Genomic DNA, 25894 nt, shown 5'->3' with positions numbered 1-25894 from the left:
TGGTAGAATCATACAGAAGGCAGGCAATGGTAGAGAAATCAGGGATCCAGATGCGACAGTATCTGGCGATACCGAGGAAGGTGCACAGAGCTTTGCGGTTATCAGGGACAGTTTAACCCACACTGTGGACCGAGCGGGACTCCACAGCGCTCCAAGAAGTTACCTGGACGAATTACAACAGCGTGTGATCCGAGATGGAGTCACCCTGCAGGATTGGATTAACACTAAGCAGGAACCAAAAATCACAGTCTCACAAATGAGGTTTGTAGGAAAATAATTCAGCTTTACTCATTCTTCATAAAGGCAAGCAGCTCATAACTACAGCTGCCAACATGTCAGTAGAGCAAACATCAGCAAATCAAAAATGCAAAAGGCAAGAAAGTAAAACAGCACAAAATAAAGTCCCAAAATAGCAGCTGAGTTTTCAGCTCTCCTCAGAGCCAACACAAGCCTGCTCCCAAACAGCTTGTTCAATTTGCCAACATTCAGTTCAGTGTACTGGTTTCAGCAATTCACAGTGCTTGCAAAATAAAATAAATAAAGCCTCTGGCAGCTTTATATTACTGCCAGGCAAGGAGAGTGTCACAGGTTTTGCAAAGAAAAGCCTCAGGAATGGCTTTCAAAATTCCCACCCAGGGTGAACACAAAACCTCTCCCCAAAATGATACTCCTAGCTTTAGAACAAAAATGAAATAACCAAAACAGTCCAAACAGGCAAACAGTCAAAAAAATCACCACTCACTGTTTGCAGCTGGAAATAAGGTCCACCTGCATGTGCTCAGGAAAGTTGGTATCACATTCTGTAAAACTTTCTTGACAATCCATGGGTAGTTCCACATCCAATACCGGCAGCTCCTCAGCTTGTCCAGCTTCCATTAACTCCATGGGTATAGGCCTATTACTCCTGCTTGGCCCAGGGGGTTCCTCAGGGAGGCAAGGCCTGAACCTCCTACCTAGCCGGCCTGCCTGTCTGTTCTCAACTGCTGGCTTACTCTAGGGGCACGCCCTACCCTGGCTGAGTCAGCAGAGTTCAAAGCGGCTCTTGGGCTCCCCCGGTGGTGACTTGGGTACAGCTCACCGAACTCATCAGTCAGTTCAGGCTCCCTCTGGTGGTCAATGGAGATATTATCAGTATCCGGAACAGAATGTACATTCCTGATTCCTTTCCTGGATTTGTTTTGGGTCTGGCCTTGGGATCTAATTGGGACCTTGGCGGGGATATTGCCAGGATGGTCACATACCCCCACCCTAAAACGCTGCTTATCCTGAGAAGCATAAGTAGGAGAAGCATTTTCAGGGATACGGGAGAGAAAATCACCATTATTTGTGCCTTCTCATCCTGAATCTCCTTTGCTCTGGACAGGGATCTGAACATAAATTTTCAAAATCCTCTGGCCAGCGAAGTACCGCGGGTTCAGGGTTCTTGGCTTCTACTTCCTTATAAGTTTCTGACCCTTCTAACCCTTCTACCCTTTCCGTAATAGCAGTAAGGACCTGCACTATCTCTTCAACCCTTTCTTGAATTTGATCCTGCAGGTTAGTAACACTGCCCCCCACGCGTTTCACCGAGTCTTCAACAGATCCTAACTGCAAGGCTTGCCGTTCTAATTGGGTCTTATTATTCCGGCTCTGTTTGGCTAAACTGCCCGGTTCTACTCCTTCAGCAGCCCAGAGTTCCTGCAAAGTTTGAATTTTCTTCAATTGCTCTAACATTTCTTGTTGTTGAACTTGACCAGCCACTACCTTGGTCTCTATTTCCTGCACTTGTTTTTTTATTTGGTCTGATAGCTCTTCCAGAATATCAGCCTGTTGCTGTCTCTGTGCAACCATCTCCTGTCTTGATGCCTCTTTCAACTTGAGCATGTAATTACTAGAAAGAGGTTCTTCCTTAGCTGATTGCTTAGGGCACCTATCTAAACATTCCTTACGGAGTGCTTGTATTTCCCCTTTCCACTGGGTCACCCGAGTATCCATTATTTCATGCAATTCGCTCTTAAGGGATGCTACTTCCTGTTGAAGTCGCGTAATACTCTCTTCGGACTTAGCCTCACTGACATTCCCAGGGCTTTGAAATGGTCTTTCCTTAAAGTTGTTCATTTCGATGCCCTGAGATGCATTCAGCTCGAGTCCCTGAGTGTCGATGTGGCGGTCAAACCCTGTGGACCCAAATCCTTTCGTTCCCCTATTGGTCTCTCTAAGGTGTACCCAGCGTTCTAGTTTAGTATGCCAGATACGCTTGCATATTATTTGAGTGATCCTGTCACCAGGCTGAACCTGATAATCTGTCTCTCCCTGATTTACCAAAAGTACAGAGATATTACCCCTATAATCGGGGTCAATCACCCCTGCCGCTACAGCGAGAGAGTGCTCTAATGCCAGCCCTAATCTAGCCCCTATCCTTATATAAGAGCCCGGAGGAGGAGAGACCTGTAAATCAGTTTTCACTAGGGCCCTTCCTTTAGCTGGGATCACTTGTTCCTGAGCCGCATACAAATCAAACCCAGAGGCTTTAGAATACGCCTGAGTTGGGGCCCGGGCTTTCTCAGACAACGGCACCCACCTAATTGTGGGATACCACTGTGGCCGGTGAGTTCTCTGTCTGGGTCGCCTTCTGCGCCAACTCCCCCTGTTCCCCACTTGGGCACCTAAGACCTGATTATCTGGGAACGTGTGTTCTCCCTGCTCCTTGAGCTTTCATTTGCTTGTCAGAGCGACAACCTGCCCTAAGCCTGGCCAATCTTTGCCCAAAATCAAAGGGAAAGGTGAAGACTCCAAAATAGCCAATCGCATAACATACGACTGGTCTTTGTGTTTCAGGGACAACGTGGCTTGGGGGTATTCTTTCCTATCCCCATGAACACAGACTATAGGTACCTTATCCGTGTCCTCCTTAACTAAGGGAGATTCACGAATTCGGTCCCATACCTGCTGAGCCATAACAGACTGTTCGGCCCCCGTATCAATCAGGGCCTGTACCTTTTCCCCAGCTAACAAGACAGGAATTTGACCCTCTTGTCTACCCTTTACTCCAAGGCCTCGGGAGATGACAAAGTCTCTTCTCTCCCGACAGAACCTTCGTGTATGTCCTGCCTTCCCACACCTATAACATTTCCTATCGCCTCCCTGGGTGTTAGGTCTGGGTGAAGGAGCAGATGAATCCTTGGAAGAAGGTTTCCTATTCCAACCCTTACTTGAATCCCCAGGGCTCTGCCTAGGTGTGTGTCCTTGCACTGTGTCTGGGCCTTCTCCTGAGGGTTCCTGGGCGTCTAGGTAGGCTTCAGCAACTTCCAGGACCTGCCCTAGCGTCTTACAATTCTGTCTTTTAATCCAAGATCTAATATTCTTGGGGACAGCTTCCAGTAACTGTTCCTTCACTATCTCAGTGAATAGGGCCCTGGCATCATTCAGAAATGGCTGTAGCCATTTTTCAGCCAGCTTGGTAATTCGCTGAAGTAAAGCCTTGGGCCTTTCTGAATGTAGCATATGCGTAGCCCTAAACTTTTGCCTATAGTGTTCATTGGTAAAACCAAGGTAATCAAGGATATGGGCTTTGACAGTGGGGTAACTACTGGCGTGCTCGGGGCCTAGGGTCTGGAACGCCGCTAGAGTCTCCCCGGCCAAGCAGGGCAATAGCCTAAATACCCATTGCTCTGGAGGCCACCCGGCAGCAACCGCAATTCGCTCAAAAGAGCTGAGAAAATCATCAGGAGCGTCTCAGGGTGCAATCTTACACAGGTTCAAATGTGTCAGTGTGTTAAGTCCTACCAGAGCTGGAGATGTAACACTCAGTAGTGCTTGACTTGAAAGTTGTGCAGTAGTCTGTTGAAGTATCTGCGCAAACACTTTTGCCTGCTCCTGCATGGTTGACATTAGTTCTCCGTGCTGCCGCAACATAGTGTCCTGGCTGGCTTGCCACCGTTCCTCGCTAGACCTCAAAATTCCTTTCAGTTCCTCGGCCTGTCTCTGGCGCTCATCGGCCAGCGCTGCCAATATCTGGACCTGCTCCATAGCAAGATCCTAGAAAAGCAAACAGAAAGAAAAGGAACCCAAGTGTGGCCGTATAAAGAGAGAGTTCCCCTCTTTATAACTTCCCCCAGTCTCCAGTCCTCCCCAACCAGCACTACCTAATCCTCACCGCTACCCCCAGGTATTCTTACCAGAGGCACTGATGAGTCTGCGTGTCTGTGCTGATTGGGTGCACCACCCGTGCTGTCCCCGGTCTGGAACTGGGTTCTGCCTGGATCCTCCCTCGGGACTGGAACACAGCTCCTGCTCGAACCACCACTCGAACTGGAATGCTGCTCCTTGTCGATCTGTCCTCCTTCCGGTTCTGGTCACACAGATTCCTCCCACAGATAGGTCACAGGATCAGTCGCACAGGTTCCCAGGATCCAATAAACAATCAATCGCAAACCAAAAACAGTTACATTACATTACATTACATTTGTGATTTCTATTCCGCCTGTGCCTTGCGGTTCTAAGCGGATTACAGTTAAAAGAGATCAGGACATTACCGAGAGAATTACATTACAATGATTTAAGTAAATTACATGTTGTGGTATAGAAATACAAGTATAAGATATCTGGATTTATCGATAGAATAACTTGACAGGGTTCAAGTACAGTTCAACCATGTATCTCCAAACACAGCCAAAAATAAAGTCCAGAACAAAAACTTTTTTTTTTTTCCAAATTGCAGTTCCTTGGGTGTCCTGCAGGAGTTGCAATATCCCTCTCTTGATACCAAATTACTGTAACCCACACTGTGGACCGAGCGGGACTCCACAGCGCTCCAAGAGGTTACCTGGATGAATTACACCAGCGTGTGACCCGAGATGGAGTCACCTTGCAGGATTGGATTAACACTAAGCAGGAACCAAAAATCACAGTCTCACAAATGAGGTTTATAGGAAAATAATTCAGCTTTACTCATTCTTCATAAAGGTAAGCAGTTCATAACTACAGCTGCCAACATGTCAGTAGAGCAAACATCAGCAAATCAAAAATGCAAAAGGCAAGAAAGTAAAACAGCACAAAATAAAGTCCCAAAATAGCAGCTGAGTTTTCAGCTCTCCTCAGAGCCAACACAAGCCTGCTCCCAAACAGCTTGTTCAATTTGCCAACATTCAGTTCAGTGTACTGGTTTCAGCAATTCACAGTGCTTGCAAAATAAAATAAATAAAGCCTCTGGCAGCTTTATATTACTGCCAGGCAAGGAGAGTGTCACAGGTTTTGCAAAGAAAAGCCACAGGAATGGCTTTCAAAATTCCCACCCAGGGTGAACACAAAACCTCTCCCCAAAATGATACTCCTAGCTTTAGAACAAAAATGAAATAACCAAAACAGTCCAAACAGGCAAACAGTCAAAAAAATCACCACTCACTGTTTGCAGCTGGAAATAAGGTCCACCTGCATGTGCTCAGGAAAGTTGGTATCACATTCTGTAAAACTTTCTTGACAATCCATGGGTAGTTCCACATCCAATACCGGCAGCTCCTCAGCTTGTCCAGCTTCCATTAACTCCATGGGTATAGGCCTATTACTCCTGCTTGGCCCAGGGGGTTCCTCAGGGAGGCAAGGCCTGAACCTCCTCCCTAGCCGGCCTGCCTGTCTGTTCTCAACTGCTGGCTTACATACTCTAGGGGCACGCCCTACCCTGGCTGAGTCAGCAGAGTTCAATGCGGCTCTTGGGCTCTCCCGGTGGTGACTTGGGTACAGCTCACCTAACTCATCATCAGTCAGTTCAGGCTCCCTCTGGTGGTCAATGGAGATATTATCAGTATCCGGAACCGAAAGTACATTCCTGATTCCTTTCCTGGATTTATTTTGGGTCTGGCCTTGGGATCTAACTGGGACCTTGGCGGGGATAACGCCAGGATGGTCACAACAGGGAGACTACAGACGGCCTGTACCTGGGTGTGAGGAAGGGACCGAGTACCCTGGGAAATATGAAACCCAAGGTAGGTGACACGAGGAAGGCTTACTTGAAATCAGTGTAAATATGGCCACAGGAAGATTTAAAAGGCAGACCCACTATCTAAATTACTAGCACATAAGAATTGTTCTTAATCCCTATTCTGTATCAGGTTCCTACCCCAAAGAGCTGACTTGTAAAAATTAAGTAAAATTCAATGGGTCCACCCACTAAGCAGGGTAGTTTAACACAAGCGCTCTCTAAAGCGGCAGTCCCTTCACTATCATCTGACTGGCAAAAATATTTACTTCCATACAAAAGCATTCCTAAAAACTACATTCTTATACCTAAAAGTTACTTTTTTTTTTTTTTTTAAATATTTAAATCTTTTTTATTAGGTTTTCAAATACAGAACAGACACAAGATCAACCAGTCCATCAAACAGGTTACCCAATCAGCAACTCCGTAACCCAAAAAACCCACCCCCCAACCCCCCAATCTCCCACTATCCCACCCATCCTCCCGTGGGAACAGCCTCAAACTGGCTTCAGGTCAATTCAACAATCTACTGCGTACTACCGGTGTTAGGGTAGAACAAAAGGGCATCCAGCAACGTAAATATAAGGAACCAGATTTAGAGTTCATGTCCGCAGTGGACAAACATTCATAGCCTGCCAACTGGATCATTTGTGTGCGCCAATGGGAAACAGTTGGAGTGTGCGGAGACAGCCAGCAATGAAGAATAGTTTTAAGTCCCATGAAGATAGCCTTTTGGACAAACGCCGCAGCACCTGGACGGATGGGCATCAAAGTAAGTTTTAACGTAAATAAAAATGTGTTTGTAGGCTGCCAGGTACAGTTCCAGATGCATATGCAAGCAAACACGTTTCCAGTAAGCCTGTATGCCCGGACACAGCCAAAACATATGGCCCAAAGAAGCTCTCGGGGCCGCACACTTCGGGCAACAATCAGTAGAACTTACATGTGCCCGAAAAGCTCGGACTGGGGCAAAATATGCCCGGACCAGAAACTTGTAATATCGTTCCTTTTCTGCTACAGATACCAATAGTTTCATGCCCATTGAAAAACTCCGTTTTAGCATATCCACCGAAATGGTAATCCGCAAGTCTTGAGTCCATTTTAAGGCCAATGAAGCATAGTCCAATTCTCCGGCCAAGTCCTGTAGAAATTGGTGATGGGAACGTAATGGTATGGGTTCCTGAGCAGTTAAACAAAAGGCTTCTGACAATTTGTCCTGGATGGCACCACTCAATGCGGAACCCGACAAGGTACTGATATAATGATGTAACTGTTTATATATGAACCAGTCAGCAGGCTTTAGAATAGAAGAGTCACATAACGTTTGAAAAGACTGTAGGTTTCCATTTGATTGTAATACATGAAACAAATAATATAATCCCCTCCCAGTCCACCAGGCCTGGGCACCCAGATCCATACCCGGGAGAAAGTCTCCATTACCAGCCACCGGGAGACATGGGGTTATATCATATCTAATGGCCAATCGCTGGCAGATAGACTTCCAGAGCCTACGCAGGGGAAGGAGAAACATATCACCATAATTGTCCTCCCGTTTGGGAAGGCAACGAGCATGAAATAGGTAACTAAAGTGGTAGGGGGCGAATGCTAAACATTCCACCTCCGTGGCCGTAAAGTAGGATGTGCCACAGAACCAGTCATTCAAATGCCGGATCAAGCAAGCCTCATTAAACCTCCCCAAATGTAATAGACCCAGACCCCCTTGAGAGGTAGGTAAAGTTAAATTGTGTAGAGTGATCCGGGATCTCTTACCCCCCCCCATAAGAATCGTGACAATGAACGGTGATGTTGCTGGAGATGTTTGCGTAACAAAAAAATAGGCAAAGTTTGTAAAACATAGAGCCAATGTGGGATCATCATCATGTTATACAAAGCAATCCTGCCCATTAGTGTCAATGGATAGGATCTCCAGGCCTGCAATCGTTGTTCAGTTCGGGAGAGCAATGGCAAAACATTAAGTGAATAGAGTGTAGTCAAGTCCCTTGGTATGAGGATACCCAGATATCGAATGGAAGATGGAGCCCAAACAAGAGGAAAGGGGCCTGGCCAAGAATCGCAAAGTGAGGGCTGTAGAGGAAGTACCAGTGATTTCTGTTTATTCAACGTCAGTCCAGAATATAAGTGGAATTCATCCAGGATTTCTAAAGCACGCATCAGAGAACGATGTGGCTGAGCGAGTGTAAGTAGGATGTCGTCTGCGAAAGCTAGCACTCGTAGTTGAGAAGAGCCCTCCATCAACCCGACTATAACATCATCCCTCAATATGGTACGTAAAAGAGGGTCTAGGTAAAGAAGAAAAAGTAGTGGGGACAAAGGGCATCCCTGACGAGTTCACCGACCTACTGTAAATGTACATGTCACTATACCATTTACTAATAGTGAAGCTGTTGGGGAAGAGTATAACACCCGCAAAGATGACCAGAACCAGCCCCCCACTCCCATGTATTCCAATACCTTAAAAAGATAAGACCAATTTACTTGGTCAAATGCTTTTGCAGCGTCTAGACTGACCAGAATGCCCGGTGTAGATGCAAGTTGAGCTCTGGATATTGCCAACAGTACCCTCCGAACATTCACCACCGAGTGGCGGCCCTGGACAAATCCAGCCTGTGTACGAGATATTACATGTGGTAAGAGAGGAGTCAATCTGTTAGCCAATAAACGAGCCAATATTTTTATATCAACGTTAAGGAGGGATATAGGACGATAAGAATCAACCTCATCTTTAGTTTTACCCGGTTTAGGGAGCAAAGTTATAGTAGCTGTGTTGGCATGGGACGGAAAGGATCCTTTCTCCAATGCCACTATGTAGTAGCCCAGAAGAGATTCACACACCTGCAAAGACATCAGTTTATAAAATTCGGTGGAAAACCCGTCAGGCCCCGGAGCAGTATAAGAGCGTAAATGTTTGATTGCTTTCTGGATCTCTGTGCCTTGAATAGGTCCATTCAACACTGATCTCTGCAGGTCTGTGAATCTAGGCATGCCCGCGTCCTCCAAATAATCGAGGACATCAGGGCCCATAGAAGTAGTAGGACTAGCATAGAATTTAGAAAAGTGTTGATAAAATGCCTCAGCAATGTCCGCTGGTTTAGTATGGTAAGAATGAGATCCTGTTTTAACCCGGGAGATATAGCGATCGTCCTGCCAGTTCTTAGTCAGCGTGGCTAACAATTTACCGGTTCTATTCCCAAAACGATAAAACCTGTATTTTCTGTAAAATAGCGAACGATTGACCCGATCATGTAACAAAGCATTCAAAGCTACTCGTGCTGAATGCATGTCCTCACGAAGCAAACGAGAAGGAGTTTGGATGTATCGGGCTTTCAATTGTGAATATTGTTTCTCTAGTCTAATAATACCGTGGGAGATTCTTTTGCGGCGAGCTGTTACATAAGAAATTATCGCCCCTCTAAGTACTGCTTTGGCCGTATCCCAAAAGAGATCCGGAGTGGGTATATGTTGTCCATTAGTCTTCAAGAAGTCCTCCCAACAAGAATGCAGATACGCTTGAAAGGAAGGATCATCTTTCAGATAGGAAGGAAATCGCCACCGAAAGCACCCCGAAGGGGGAGCACTCCAGGACACATCCAACCAAATAGGACAATGATCGGAAATGGCTAATGGACCTATAGTTGCCTCAGTTACTCGAGAGAATAATGATTCAGATATCAGTATATAGTCCAAACGGGAAAAGGTTTCATGAGCTCGAGATTGGTGAGTATAGTCCCGTTCAAACGGGTGAAGTAGACGCCAGGGATCTACCATGCCCAGCGATTTACACAAAAAGGGTAGCCCCTTAGTATCAGATGCAGTTGGAGACCTAGATGGACCAGTGTGGTCAAGAAAAGCATCCAGGACCTGATTTAAATCCCCAACCACCAGAAGAGGAACAGAAGTGTCCTGAAGTCCTAGAGTAATCAAAGAATTAAGGTAAGTTGATGAGTAAATGTTAGGCCCATATGTAATCAGTAATCTGAAGTCTGTACCCTGTAAGGTGATATGTAATAGTAAAGACCTACCATGAGCATCTTGATGGCAAGAGGTGACAGCACACTTCAAACCCTTGCGAATCAGCAAACAAACTCCAGCCCGCTTACCCGAGGAGGATTCATAGAAAACAGAACCAACCCATCCCCGCTTCAATTTCTCATGTTCCTCAGCAGTTAATTTAGTCTCTTGTAAACAGGCCAAATCAGCCTTGTGGTGTTTCAATTGTTGCAGGATTTTGGACCGTTTTATCGGTGAAGTTATACCAGCAACATTCCAAGAGACGATTCGAAGTGTGCTATCTCCCATGAGCACCCAATATAGTATGCATGTTGACGATTATATCCCAAAACCACGCCCAGGTGCCCAGCCTCACCCAAGCGTATATCGCATAGTACCAATTATATTGCAGCAGAAACAGATTCAAATACAGTAAAGAAATACTTAAACTGACCCAAAAGAAAAACAAAACTGAAACAAAATTTTTCCCCCAAGGCTGTTCCCATCCCATCCCACAATCCCCAATCCAACCCCCCACAGTCCCAAATCTCCCAAATAGCATATCCCCTGTGGAATATGCAAGAGGTCCGGGAAGACACCAATGGAACCCCAATCCTTCTAACAAACCAGAACGTACTTTACTTAAATGAAAGCTTCAACACAGAAACATATACTGGAATAGAATCAATGAAGTTTATCCTAGCCAAAAACTAATACAGTTACATTTTAGGATCTTCAAGGAGGGTCTCCCGGAGAGCTCAGGCGAGTGTTGATGTAGTCAGCTGCTTCAGAGGCCACTGAAAAAGAGTGCCAAGCACCCTCATGTTGAATCTTCAAAATAGCTGGGTAGAGAAACAAAAATCGCTGTTTAAGTTCCACTAGACGCTTACAAAGAGGATAAAATCCCTTTCACTTGTCAGTAAGGGCCGTCGAGTAATCCTGGCTAATACGAATAGCTGATCCTCGCATCATCAAGGTATCTTTCTTAGCCCGGTACTGGCGCAATATTGCCGCTTTATGTCTGTAGTTCAGGAACTTAGCTATCACCACTTGTGGTCTAGCATCCTGAGCAGGGCTTGTTCCCAAGCGATGGGCCCTTTCCAAACATAGAGAGCTGGACTCCATAGCATCCGGGAATTCCATTTCAAGCCAGCCTTCCAGCTCCGCAGGCAATCTCGCGTCAGGGATCAGTTCTGGGACACCCAGAAAGCGTAAGTTACTGCGTCGCAACCTATTTTCCAGGTCATCAATTTTTTCAGCCTGCCGATGCACTGTTTCTTGTAGTACAGCTATATCCATTTCATGTGAATTTATATTATCCTCCGCCGCAGACACCCGCTGTTCTAGATCCGTTGTGCGGGCCGCTGTATCTGTTAACAATTGTTCCAGGCGGGTCATTTTATTAGCCAATGCCTCTAGCTGCGGACCCAATACAGATCTTTTCTCATTACTAACTTGGAGTCGGATGACAGCGGCATCCTTGGGAGACCCTTGAAAAAAACTCGGTTGTGAAACATGTCGGGTCTGACTCCCTGGGTTTTTGGCTGAGATAAGTATTATCTATTTTTTAAAACATACATTATGACACTCAAGAAGTGAAGAGTTTTTGAAATATTTATTTATTCAAAGATTTTTGATCCATAGAAAAAATAAAATAAAAAATAAAAAAGAGTTAAAATTAAGGGATAAACATCATGCAAAATTGACTGCCAATGATGAAGCACCACAATCAGCTTCCCGCTTTTTGAATTATTACAAGCGGTGGAGTGGTGGGGCTGAGGCGTCTGTTTTTGAATATAACATATAAAATTGATGAAATTAAACACAATCCAGACAACGTTGATATTTATTCATGCTACTCGACTGGATTTAACCATTTTTGTTGAATTTTTGCCATAAGGTTTGTAAGCTTCTAGCTGCGGACCCGGCACCTGAGCCACCGCCGTCTTAATTTCAGTCAGCGCTGTGTCCGAAAACTTGGACACCACCGTTCCCGATGCGGCCGCCATTTTGGCCGCGCCCGAGATCGATTTTTGTTTTCCAGCGCGCACTGTTTTTGATCGCTCTGTCTCCTGCGACCGGGTCAAATATTGGTCCATAGATGCTCGATGTTGGGCACTTCCAGGAGACCCGGCCAGGATGAAGATTTCACTCGTTGAAGTTGAATCTAGTGGATTGGGGCCTGGAGCCGATGTAGGACACGTCCTCAGCGGCTCATAGCGTCACGTGACCTTATGATAAAGTTTTAAAATGCTGCCTCAACATGTGGTGGTACAAAGAACATCTCCTTCCTAACTACACAAATGTGCCCCAAAAAGTTCACTCAAATCCTAAACTCTGTATCTTCCGACTCTGAAAATGGCTCCCGTCGCTCTTTTTCAAAAGTTACATTTTTATACTAAGCTTACATGATTTATAAAAAGAAATACAAAACAAAAATTGGAATATACAGTAAAACTTTGGGTTGCAAGTAACTTGGTTTGCAAGTGTTCTACAAGACAAGCAAAACATTTGATTAAATTTTAACTTGCTATACCAGTAACGTCTTGCAATACAAGTACATACAGTATACAAGCATCACATTATCACAACTGAGCCAATTGTTCCTCTCTCTATGACGCTGCAGGAGTGCAGTGATTGTTCCAAATGAGCAAGGGCTTGCAATACAAGAATGTATATTTTTGTATTATAGTTAGGGTTGTGGAACAAATCGTCTGAGTTTCCATTATTTCCTATGAGGAAACTCGCCTTGATACACGAGTGCCCTGGACTACAAGCATGCTTCTGGAACAAATTATGCTCGCAAACCAAGGTTTTACTGTACTCACAAAAGATAATCCATACACACAACTTTAAACCAATTACTACCTGATACAACCCACATCCCACTACACCTCACACAACATGGCAATTTACAACAAACACCAACTACTACCCTGTTTCCCCGAATATATGACACTGTCTTATATTTTTAAAAACTCCAAAATATGCACAAGGTCTTATTTTCAGGGGGATGTCTTATTTTTCCATGAAGAAGAATACAGTACACATTTATTGCTGAAAAAAAGACATTTATTACCTGTATATGGTACAGGTCATCACAAACCAGAAAAGCTGTATCACAAACCAGAAAAAACTGTATCACAAACCAGAAAAACATTTACTGTATAACAGTTTACACTATGATACATTTACACATTTAATCAATGACAATCAAGTCATCATCTTCTGGAACATCATCATAATAACTCACACCCTGAGGTTCCAGGTCAATTACTTGGGACTCCATTTCTTTCACAATCAATGGACCAAATCTCTCATGTTTAGCAATAGCAGTGTCCTCAAATGAGTACTTCTTATCAAGGTAGCCTGCTCGTAATGCATGTTCAATGCAACTGTCAGTGATTTTATCCCATGAATTCTTCACCCAAGTCACAACCTCTTGCAGTTTAGGTTTCACAAAGTTTCCACGCTGATTTCTCTCCATTCTATTTTCAATGTAGTCATTAATTTCCATGCGCAGATTGTCCTTGAATGGCTTGTTGATTGCAATATCAAGGGTCTGGAGATAGGCCGTCATTCCCGCAGGAATCATTATTTGATCTATTTTTCTTTCATGAAGAAATGACTTCATATCTTTAGCACGGTGAGTGCTAGCTGCATCCCAGACTAGCAGACCTCTTTGACCTCCTCGCATAACAAGTGGCAGCATTAAATCTACCCACTTTCTTATAACAGCTTGTGTGGCCCAGGCTTTTTCAGTTTCAAGGACAAAAATTCCTGAAACACGTTCAATCTTTTCCTTCTTGCCCTTAGAAATTATTAGAGGTAGGACTTTAGTGCCATCCAGACGAATTGCCAAAATACAGGTCACACGTGCACTTTCATAAGCAGTGGAGGGAATGTACACTGAGGAGGCACCCCGCTGTTCAATTGTTGTTTGAGATGATTGGCCCATAAACACTGCAGTTTCATCCATAGCAATCATGTTGGAAAGCTTGTATTTAGAGAAGTCAATCTCATCAATAAAGGACTTGAATGCAAGTGCTCGCTTAATCACTTGAGCATCTTCCAGCCTAAACAATGTCGTGGATCTTCTTAAAGACAATTCACTTCTCTGAAGGAAATTATCCAGCCAGTGTTGTGATGCTTTGAAATTTTCAGAGGCTATGTTAAACTGTGGCGCCATTGCAAGGGCGAATTCTTGAATATGAGCCCTATTCACAACCAAAGCCTTTGTTCTCCTGTCAACAACCCATTCACAGATCAGATCTTCCAGCTCAGAAAATATTGGTTTCCGACCTGATCCACACTTGCGTTTGTTAGAATTTCCCTTTTCCACTTGTTCAACTAGTTTACCATACTCTGCTCGCCACTTGCGGAGCAATCGTATATTCAACATTTTTTCTTTGCAGAAAGCAGCAAGATTTTGGCCCCAAGAATCTTCCACGATTCTCCTCTTGTACTCCACAGAGTAGCTTTTTCTTTTTGTGGCCATGCCTAAGGGTAAAAGAATAAAAAATGGCACTAGGGTATCCTGGGGGGGGGGGGTGATCTTTTAAAATGATACAGAGGGCATCAGAGGGGGGAATCAAAATGGCACAAGAGAATCAGGGGGATGGGCGGTTACCATCTTAACAGTATGGAGAGAAAAACGTTAGCTTGCCATGTAAAAGGTAAATAAAAATTGGCATGCAAATCCTTTAAACCAGATTTTTGATTTTACAGTTAACAATCTGGTTTAAAGGATTTGCATGCCAATTTTTATTTACCTTTTACATGGCAAGCTAACGTTTTTGGAAATGTGTCTGTAACACTGTAAATGTACACTTGTAAAGTTTGAACTTGAAATCAGCTTTCAAATCTGTTAGAAAACAGCATCCTCCACATACCGTACAGATCAAATACAGATTTGCAGTTTGCTTTTAAAACACTAGATGGCAGCATCACTATGTACGGTATCACTACAAGTACCGTATTTTCACGTAGATAACGCGCACCCGTGTAAAACGCGCACACGGGTATAGCGCGCGAAAAACACAAATTTATGTACAGAAATTTTTATATACCGCGCACACCCGTATACTGCGCATGCTGCCCGACTCTCCCGTCGCCATCCGACTCTCCTTTCGCCCGCCCCGACTCTCCTCTCCCCCTTGAAGTCCTGTCCCCACCCTGAAAGCCTGATGCCCCCCCGACGTCCGATTCACCCCCCCCGCAGGACCGCTCGCACCCCCACCCCGAAGGACTGCTCGCACGCACTCCCACCCGCACCCCTACCCTGAAGGACCGCTCGCACCCCCACAGCTTCCCGACCCCCCCCATCATGTACATCATGTACATCATGTACCGGTGTCCTGCTGCTACCTCTTGGCGGTCCCGACTCCCCAACACGATCGGGGCAAGAGGGAGCTCAAGCCCACTTGCCCCCCCGACACAATCGGGGCAAGAGGGAGCTCAAGCCCTCTTGCCCCAGCCAACCGCGGCACCCCCGACACGATCGGGGCAAGAGGGAGCTCAAGCCCTCTTGCCCCAACCAACCATGGCACCCCCAACACGATCGAGGCAAGAGGGAGCTCAAGCCCTCTTGCCCCCCGACTCCCCGACACGATCGGGGCAAAAGGGAGCCCAAGCCCTCTTGCCCCGCCGACTCCCCAACTCCCCGACAATATCGGGCCAGGAGGGAGCCCAAGTCCTCCTGGCCCTGGCGCCCCCCCCCGCTAGTTGTTCGGGCCAGGAGGGAGCCCAAACCCTCCTGGCCACGGCGACCCCCTACCCCCACCCCGCACTACATTACGGGCAGGAGGGAGCCCAGGCCCTCCTGCTCTCGACGCAAACCCCCCCCCCCCCAACGACCGCCCCCCCCAAGAACCTCCGAATGCCCCCCCAGCCGACCCGCGACCCCATGGCCGACCCCCACGACACCCTCACCCCCCTTCCCCGTACCTTTCTGTAGTTGGCCGGACAGACGGGAGCCAAACCCGCCTGTCCGGCAGGCAGCCAACGACGGAATGAGGCCGGATTGGCCCATCCGTCCCAAAGCTCGCCTACTGGTGGGGCCTAAGGCGCCTGGGCCAATCAGAATAGGCCCGGGAGCCTTAGGTCCCTCCTGGGGGCGGGGCCTTGGGCACATGGTCGGGTTGGGCCCATGTGCCTCAGGCCCCGCCCCCAGGTGGGACCTAAGGCTCCCGGGCCTATTCTGATTGGCCCAGGCGCCTTAGGCCCCACCAGTAGGCGGAGCTTTGGGACGGATGGGCCAATCCAGCCTCATTCCGTTGTTGGCTGCCTGCCGGACAGGCAGGTTTGGTTCCCGTCTGTCCGGCCAACTACAGAAAGGTATGGGGAAGGGGGGTGGGGGTGTCGTGGGGGTTGGCCAGGGGGGTTGCGGGTCGGTTGGGGGGGCGGTCGGAGGTTCTTGGGGGGGCGGTCGTTGGAGGTAGGGGGGTTTGCGTCGAGGGCAGGAGGGCCTGGGATCCCTCCTGCCCGTAATGTAGTGCGGGATGGGGGTAGGGGGTCGCCATGGCCAGGAGGGTTTGGGCTCCCTCCTGGCCCGAACAACTAGTGGGGGGGGGAGGGGTCGCCAGGGCCAGGAGGACTTGGGCTCCCTCCTGGCCCGATATTGTCGGGGAGTTGGGGAGTCGGCGGGGCAAGAGGGCTTGGGCTCCCTTTTGCCCCGATAGTGTCGGGGAGTCGGGGGGGGGCAAGAGGGCTTGGGCTCCCTCTTGCCCCGATCGTGTCGGGGGTGCCGCGGTTGGCTGGGGCAAGAGGGCTTGAGCTCCCTCTTGCCCAGATCGTGTCGGGACTGCCAAGAGGAAGCAGCAGGACACCGGTAGGAGCTTCTACATGATGGGGGTGGTCGGGAGGCTGTGGGGGTGCTTGCCAAATAGTGCCTTATTTTCGGGGGGGGGGGCCTTATATTTCCCAGGTGGGGAAAAAAAGGGGGGTGTCTTACTAAAGGAGGAGGTCCTATAATGGGGGAAACACGGTACTAGGGATACTGTTCCTTATCTGCTCTAGATGCTGGGCCTATGAAGACAAATCCCATCAACCCATTCACAACCATCCCACCTGGCACAGACCAGTCAAACTATCCAAAGCAACAAACCCCCACCAAACACTAAAAATCTACCCAGAACAAGGCCCACTTCAAATCCCAGTGATAAACACCAACCGCAGACCCCGCAACCCACACAAGAACCAGACCAAAAATGGAAACCTAAAAAAGATAATATATTCTGAAACCCCCACCCCAACCAACTATGGAAACATCTCTGGATACCCGCTCCGTGAGAAACAAAGCACACATAATAAACGACTGGATATCACAAACAAAACCAGATTTCCTATTTCTAACAGAAACATGGATGATCTCAGACACAGACATCATCATGAAAGAAATTCTACCACAAGGATACAAAATACTCCCTCTATCTAGAAGCTGGAAAAAAGGAGGCGGCCTAGCGATCATACTAAAAGAAACCTTTAACTACATTAAGACAGACTCCAAAACATCAGAAAACCTTGAAATACTAACCTGCAAAATCACTAACGCTAAACTAGAAGAATCACTGAATGCTACCCTATTCTACATTCCACCCAAAAAATGGTCAAATGCCAGAGACGAATTCTTCGAATTCCTAACCGTAAACACACTAAAAGGACCATACAATCTACTCCTGGGGGACATAAACATACACCTTGAACAAAAGGGAAAACCCGAAGTAACTGAAATTGCCAACTTCCTATTGTCACTCGATTTTCCAATTCCAGACACAGAGATAACCCATGAAAAGGGACACAAACTAGATATAGTCACTTTCTGTCAAAAAGAAACCCTTGATCCGAAAATACAATACTGCACAGGGACCTGGAAAAAATGCATATGGTCAGACCACTATATTGGCAATTTCAACCTTCATTGGCAAAAAAAGAGTTCTCAACCGAAACACAAAAATAAAAACACAAAAACAATAACTAGTCGTGGTACCATAAACCCTACAGAATTCTGGGCTCACTATGAGCTACGTCCCACCACCGACAAAATACAGGAATTCCCAACAAGATGGGAAAAGTTCAGTAAAGACCTCCTAGATCAAATAGCCCCATACCAAACATACAGAAAAAAAGATAGACCACCAAACGAATGGTTCGACTCAGAACTACTAACCAACAAACAGGAACTAAGAAAATTGGAAAGAATCTGGCAAAAAACAAACAATGAAATAGACAAGACAAATTGGAAACAAAAAATGAAAATATACAAAAATCTGATCAAAGAAAAACGCACAATACACTACGCACAAAAAAATTGGTTCAACAAAAATAAACAGTAAAGAATTATTCAAACTGGTAAAAATGTTAACAGAAACTACACGAATCCTGAAAAAAGACAATGAGAGCCCTCCCATCCGCTCAAATCCTAGCTAACTTTTTTAAAAATAAAATCACTGACATAAGAACTACTCTACCCACACCCACAACCAATACACTTCAATACCTTGAACCCCACGATCAGGTTCCCAGAGCAGACATGAATTGGGATCACTTCGAATTCCCAAACTGGCACCAGTTCCTAAGTTTATTCAGCAAATATACCAAATCTAACTGCCTACTCGATGAATGTTCCCCTAAACTCATGACAGTTGCCCCCCCCCCCCGCCTTTAAAATGGAACTATTCAATTGGTTAATAACTGCCCTTACAAACGGAACCTTAAAGAAGGATATGGGACACATACTGATTACTCCTATTCCCAAAAATCAAAAAGCCTCAACAGCACTAACAACCAATTACAGGCTCATAGCAAGCATTCCCCTTTTCACAAAGCTACAGGAAGGATTGGTCAACCTACAACTAACAGACTACATAGACAAATTCAACACTCTCAGTGAACACCAATCAGGCTTCAGGAAAGGATACAGTACAGAAACTGTCATAGCTTCCATACTAAACCACCTCTATGATCTTTTCAGCAAAGGCAAAAGCACACTGATTCTGCAACTAGACCTTAGCAGTGCGTTCGACCTAGTAGACCACAAAATCATGCTACTGTGCCTTGACGCAATAGGAATCTCGGGAAAGGTAATGAAATGGTTCCAAGAATTCCTAACAAACAGATCTTACCGAGTAACCAGCAACGGAAATTACTCCAACCCATGGAAAAACCCATCAGGGTGCCCCAAGGCTCCCCTCTATCTCCCACATTATTCAACATCTACCTCGCACCCTTAGGTCACCTACTACAAAAATTAAACCTAAAGCACTACATATACGCAGACGAAATAACCATCCTAATCCCCATAACTGACATCACAAATGAAACTATAGATAAACTCTCACACACTATGATAGAAATCAAAAAATGGACCATCAGCTTCAAACTAAAACTGAACACAGAAAAAACAAAAATCTTTTTGGCAAGCCCCAACGACAAAATAACGAAATCATCGTTAAAAATAAACGACCATGAATACCCAATCTCCAAAACCATAAAAATACTGGGTATCACTTTAGATACTCACCTAACCATGGCCGACCACACAAACCTACTGGTGAAGAAATACTTTTACACGATGTGGAAGCTAAGAACTATCAAAAAATACTTTGACACAACATCCTTTAGATTACTGGTGCAATCGCTGATCCTATCTACCCTAGATTACTGCAACATCACCTACCTGGGTATCCCCCCAAAACAGTACAAAAATTAAGATTAGTGCAAAGCACTGCAGTTCGCTTGATCTTCGGATTGAAGAAAAAAGACCACATCAGCCCCTATTACAAAAAATTACACTGGCTACCAATGGAGGCGCGAATACTGTTCAAATTTGCATGTATCTGTTACAAACAAGTCTGGGGCCTAGCACCTTCCTACCTACAAACACACTTCACTCTGCACAACCCCACACGTACAACCAGAAACAAAAACATCTTTGCATACCCAAAGATCACAGGCTGCAAATACAAATCCTTCCTAGACAGAGCCTTCACGTTCCAAGCAAACAGACAGGAATCCTGGCTGGGAAACCACATAAACAAAGCCAGACAACACATTCCGAAAATCTATTAAAACCGTTCTATTTGACAAATTCCTTGCCTAATCAGACGACCTCTCTCAGATATTCTTCCCTTTATTACCCCAATGTATTAGGTAATTTCTTTCTCTCATGTATTCCTTCCCGATGCCTCCCTAATTATTATGTAACTTCCTTCTTCTTGCATTGTGTAATTCGCTGATTGTCCAGCCTTCTTTCTATGTGAACCCGCCTAGAAGTCAGTTTGACTTGGCGGTATAGAAAAATAAAGTTATTATTATTATTATTATAAACCTTTTTTTTGGTTTTTGTTACAATCAGCATGCGCCTACATCCCCCTCCCTTCAGAATTTCACAGAGGAGAGAGAGTTGCTTAAAGATCAAAGAGATCAAATTACAGATGTAGTACTTTTAAGAATTTCCTTAGGTTTAAAAGAACCAGGTCAGAATTCATGCACATACTTTCTCTAAAATACTTTTAACATATGCGTATATTCTTGATTCCACTGCCTGCTCTGAGCAGCTAGAAACAAATAAACCGTCCAGCTGTTCAGACGTCCTTTAACTCATTCACTTCCACCTCATTTCAAATTCTGGTTCCTTAAATACTTAAAGCACCACTCTCGTCTCCTTCTTAAAGCACTTCCTGTCTCTCTCTTCAAATTAAGTGATCTTTTCTTTCATGAAACCTAGCAGCACCAGTCATTAACGAACCTAGCAGGCAAAATCCAACAGATATTTATTACCCCTCCTCCATCTTCCTTTACAAATACAGCACAATAGAAATATAGCCAGTTCTAACCAATTCCCTGACTCCTGCAAACAGCTTATATCTATTGTCTAACTTCAGATCTACAGATTTAGTTTCGTTTACCAAACAGACAGACACAGTTCCTAGAATCCCTCCCCGCTGTTTCAATGATAGATCAAGTCATTTACTAGAGCAACAGAAGAGAAACAGGAGAGGAATGATCAATTCCTCCACTTACCAGTTTCGTGGCCAACCCCAGACAGATACCTGCACTTTATCCCAGGACTCGATTAATCAGTTGAGCCAGCCAGAGCCACGAGGTCTACAAATTCCAAGAGGAATTAAGCCAGCTTAGCAGACAGGTCGGTTCTCAGACCAGACACAAGTGACCAATCGAGTAGCCGGTGGTCAAAGACCTTCAAGTCTCTGTTCGGGTGCCAAATGAAAGGTCACTTTGGGAAGCCACAAACCTTAGAGACTTGAAGAAAGCAACAGGTTTATTAGCATACGTATGCGACTCCTGAGCTCCAAGCTGGCTTCAGAAGTCCTGAAAACAGGACGTTACAGAGATATTTATACATTCTTCTGGCTTTACAATTGAATTCTAGAAAAAACTTTTCACGTGTTACTTTTCTTAACAATCATTGGTGCTAAGCTCACACTAGCAGGTCATTAGCAGGTCACTTATCTAAGCCCTGCAGCCTTTCTGTTACATGTCGTTTATGCTGAGATAGCCATAAGAAGTTAGAATGTCCAAGCTAACACCCAGTACAGGCAGGCTAGAACATGAGATAAGTTAGGTCTGCAGCTAAACATAATTCAGCATTTAATTAAAGAGAAAACTTAGTTCAACACTTAGGAAAACCAGTCACAGACTCCTTCAAAGTTACAGGGGAGTGGTTTCTTCCCTCAGCTTAAAGCAAGGCTCTGTAGAGAGCTAGGAAGGAAGGAGGAAGGAACCAGGAGAGACCTTGAGGCAGGAGCAGTGCAGAGGCAAGAAGCCCAGCAGGAGGCTGAGCTTGCCTGGAAGCAGCCAGGGCTGCTTGCTGATACCAATTGGGAAATGAAGGAAGAACAGGTTGTGAACTCTCCTGCGGAATCCTATACTCCTGAGCCTATGTTGATTGAGGAGTGCAGTGCTGAGTTTGAGAACCGGCCAGAGCAGATGGAGATAGCTTGAGAACTGTGAGTCCAAAGGGGAAGATTCTTTTCCCTTGCTGTTTTTTTTCTCTCACACTGATAAACTTGGAAAGTGTTATGGCAGAGGCTGTAATGTTTGAGACTGCAAAGCTTGCCTCCTGATTAACTGGCTGGACTTGAGCACAAGAGCCAATACTGTTTCCTATACAAACAGTAGATTAGCTGAAACAAACGCTGGGCAGAAAATCAGCCTGAGAATTGATTTGGTTCCTTGTTCCCAAACCTCCGTGAATGCTTACAGCTGTTATCTGATTGCTATAGCAGCCTGTGAAAAGCAATTAGCCCTGCATGCCTTAGAAGTTTAGATAAAATTCTGATTAGAGAACTGCTCCGTTTTGCTTGTTAACTACAGCTCAAGCTTAGTGAGTGTTTTCCAGCTAGCCATTTTCAACAGGACATTATTAAAGCTGAAAGGACTTTGGACTCTAATGGCAGATAGCCTACACAAATATAAGACTCTGGTGAAGAGAAATGTTAAGATTGTGATTTATTTGACAAAGCCCAGAGCTAGTTTGTAAAGTTTCATGCCATCGGTGGAACCGGGATTGCATTATGTTGCTGAGGCCAGTGGCCCAATAAAGCTTGTAAATTCCACTAAAGCCATTCTGACTACTGAATTTTCTCTAAAGGAACACACACAGGCTGTGCAAGGTAATAACCTAAGGCTATCCCATTTGAAAGGTTCCTCTACTTCAAAGGGGCTCACGCCAGAGTTTAAGTCATATGTCACTGCCAGGCTGCCTAAAGCACTCAGCGGAAGCACAGGTGGTGACACTCCGGAGTATATAGTAGAGAAATTTCCAATTTATGTTCCACGTTGCTCATTGCGATCACAAAATGAGAGGATTCATTAAATTTGGAATCTGTTCATACGGGAGTATTTTCATTTTGGAACCAGATTCCCTCTATTATTAGTGCATTAGATAGGTTATTGTTGTTCTGGAAGACATTAAAACATATATGTTATGATTTTGATTACATGAATGTTAAAAAGTGACCTATTTGTTCTGTCAAGAAGGAAAAAAATGTAGGAACCAAGCATTGGTATGACCCTGAATTATTAGAAATAAAATTATCAGTTAGACCAGGCATGTCCAACTTCGAACAGGTCGTGTTCTACTTTTTCTGGCCAAAAGTGCCAGTGATCTACTACCATGAAAATTAAGGGCTCCTTTTACGAAGGTGCACTAGCTTCCAAAACGATTCTTGCTCAGCACAAGTCTTGAGAAAAATGTCATTTTAAGGGTTAATATTTCATTTTCAAGAGATGGCTTGTTCAATGAGTAATTTTTACTGATAGCAGCTGCAGTTTCTTTAATGTCCACATCTACTTTGAATGGGTATGACAAGTACTCCACAACTGTTCCAATTGTTTGGAAGTCACAGAATCTATTTTAAAATTCATGGATAACAGAACAGATTTCTGTCACATACTTCTCGTTCTGAAAAACAAAATTTGGATATTGTCCTATATGGTCCTGCATATTAGGAAAATGATCAAAAGTGTTGTTTGCAAGGTCAGTCATTATTAGCTCAAATTTGCTCTTGTAGGATGAAACTGTACTCATCATCTCGCCAATGCATTTGTTTTTACCTTCTAGTTCAAGGTTCATATAACTTAGTTCACCTGTAAAATCAGCGAGAAATGCCAGATCATATAATCACTCCTCATCTTCCAACTCTGCTTGGTCATCTCCCCTCTCCTTCAAAAAACTTATTTCATTCAGCAAATCACGAAATCTTTGCAGAAATGTGTGCCTACTTATTGACCTTACATCTGTGTGCAAAATGATTTCTGCTGCCCCTTCATCAAGAGTAAGATTGAAAAGCCGTCTTTGAAATGATCTTCCACAAACTGAATTTACAATTTTGAAAGTGATGTCCATGACAGTCTGACAGTGTTTCTTGACAATTGTACATCTTGAATAGCAGCTATGATCTCTTTTTTTATTTTTAAATCCTTCAAAAAGATTGTCATCTTGCTATCAGGTTGCTGACCTTGAAGGATGCTATGGTTGCATTGACCGAATGTGATCTTGGCTTTGCCATCAACTGTTGTTGAGTAGCCAATTTCGATTTAAGTTCTTTGAGCTTCAGTTTACGAATTTCACTTTTGGATGGAAAATCAGCATCAAACTTATTGCTATGCAGAGCCTTATAATGACGTTCCAGATTACCATTTTTGGGCAAGGATACTGGGGCGTTACAAATTAGACAACAACACTTGTCTTTCACCATAATGAAGAAGTAGTCCATTTCCCATTCATCATGAAAGTAGTAGGTTTTGCTCTCCTTTATCGTCAAATATATTTTATTGAGCACCAAGAAAAAACAACAATCCGAAACAAGGACAAGGATCAACTAGGCAACTCGAATTTTCACACAATAATCCATCAAACCCACCCCACTAACCCAACCCACAACCCATCCCTACCCTCTCCCACTCTCACTGATGCCAAACAAAAACAAAATAAACAAAAGGAAAAAGACAAATACCAGGGGGCTAGCAGTTCAAAAGGCGGCTACGAGCCACCGGAGACAATGTGGTCCAAAAGGGCTCCCAAATTCATTGGAAGGCCCATCCGGGCAAGGATGAAATGTCCTGGACTCCTCTCCGTTCCCAAGAGAGCAACGTAATCATGTGACTACGCCAAAGGGAATAGTCAGGTGCCTCTGCTTCCATCCACTTAAGCAAAATGCATTTAATAGCAATCACTGCCGTCCAACGAAGGAATGCGGAGGCCCCGGGCCGACGGGGATGGAAACGCAAGGAGGCTCCAAATAACACCAAGGCTGATCTCGGAACTGTAATGTTCCAGATGTCATCAACAAAAAGAAAAACAGCGTCCCAAAAGGTCTGTATGGATGGACAAGACCAAAACATGTGGCCGAGACCTGCGTCTGGAGCACCACAGCGTCAGCAGTCCGCAGTCGGGCAGAGCCCCGCCAGAAAAGCTCTCCGAGGAGAAATATACAAGCGAAGAGTCAATTTGTAGTGTTGTTCCCAAAAAATTGCATATTTACTATACAAAGGTAGCTTTTTGATAGCAGTCAAAATTACTTCATCAGAGAATTCCATATTCAAATCTCCCACCCAAGCATCCCTCAATCTAAGACAAGCAAGCATAGGGGACTCGTCTTTCAGATGTCTATGGTGAAATTTCAAGGGGACAAGCTGTTGGGAACCAAAGGTAAAAGCCTCCAGCAACAGTTCCTGACAGGAGGCCGAAAGATGAGTACTCGACAAAGAGGAAATGTAATGGCGAATCTGAAGGTAGGCATAGACATCTGTACGAGGTAGAATAAATTCCTCACAGAGCAGGTCAAAGGGTTTAATCAGACCCTCATCATCAACCAAATCAACCAAAAAACGAATCCCCTTTGCTTCCCAATGCACAAAGCTAGCATTGTCCACCCCAGGGGGAAAACGGGCATTATAGCGTAAAGGCTCAAGGCCTGGCACAGGAAGCAGATTTTCGGGCACAGGACATGCTGATGCCGGCGATGCCGATGCGGAGGGAAGTAAGAAGAGGGTTCGGGTGGGTTGGGGGATCTCAGGTGGCGGGGGGGAGGGTGCCGGTTCTCGGGGGGGGGGGGGGCGCTCATACAGCAAGGCAAGCTCGGTTTACGAGGCACCAAATTTGCGAATGTTTTGCTCGTCTTGCAAAACACTCGCAAACCGGTGCACTCGTAAACCGAGGTACCACTGTATAAGGAACGGATTGCACTAAGGTAAAACCCCTCCAACTCCACATGTTCAATGGTAGGAAACAAGAAGGACCAGTTAACACTATCGAATGCTTTAGAGGCGTCTAGGCTAACAAACAGCGAGTCAATTTTCATTTCCTGGCAATGAGCCAGCGCAAAGAGGACTTTGCGCACATTGTGAACTGAGTTCCGACCCCGAACAAATCCAACCTGGTCTTCATGGATAACAGAAGGGAGAAGT

General features: G+C 45.1%; 1 protein-coding gene and 1 pseudogene across 5 annotated transcripts in view; one reads left to right on the top strand and one right to left on the bottom strand.

The window, feature by feature from the left end:
• The window catches only part of LOC117359079, a 74225-nt pseudogene extending 73340 nt beyond the window's left edge, over positions 1-885 (bottom strand).
• GNAO1 (G protein subunit alpha o1) overlaps positions 1-25894 on the top strand; it is a 1237229-nt gene that overhangs the window by 184841 nt on the left and 1026494 nt on the right. The gene's annotated exons all lie outside the window — the stretch shown is intronic.

Source organism: Geotrypetes seraphini, chromosome 4 (genome assembly GCF_902459505.1).
Source record: "Geotrypetes seraphini chromosome 4, aGeoSer1.1, whole genome shotgun sequence".
NCBI lineage: Eukaryota > Metazoa > Chordata > Amphibia > Gymnophiona > Dermophiidae > Geotrypetes > Geotrypetes seraphini.
This window is presented reverse-complemented; position numbering and strand designations above follow the sequence as displayed.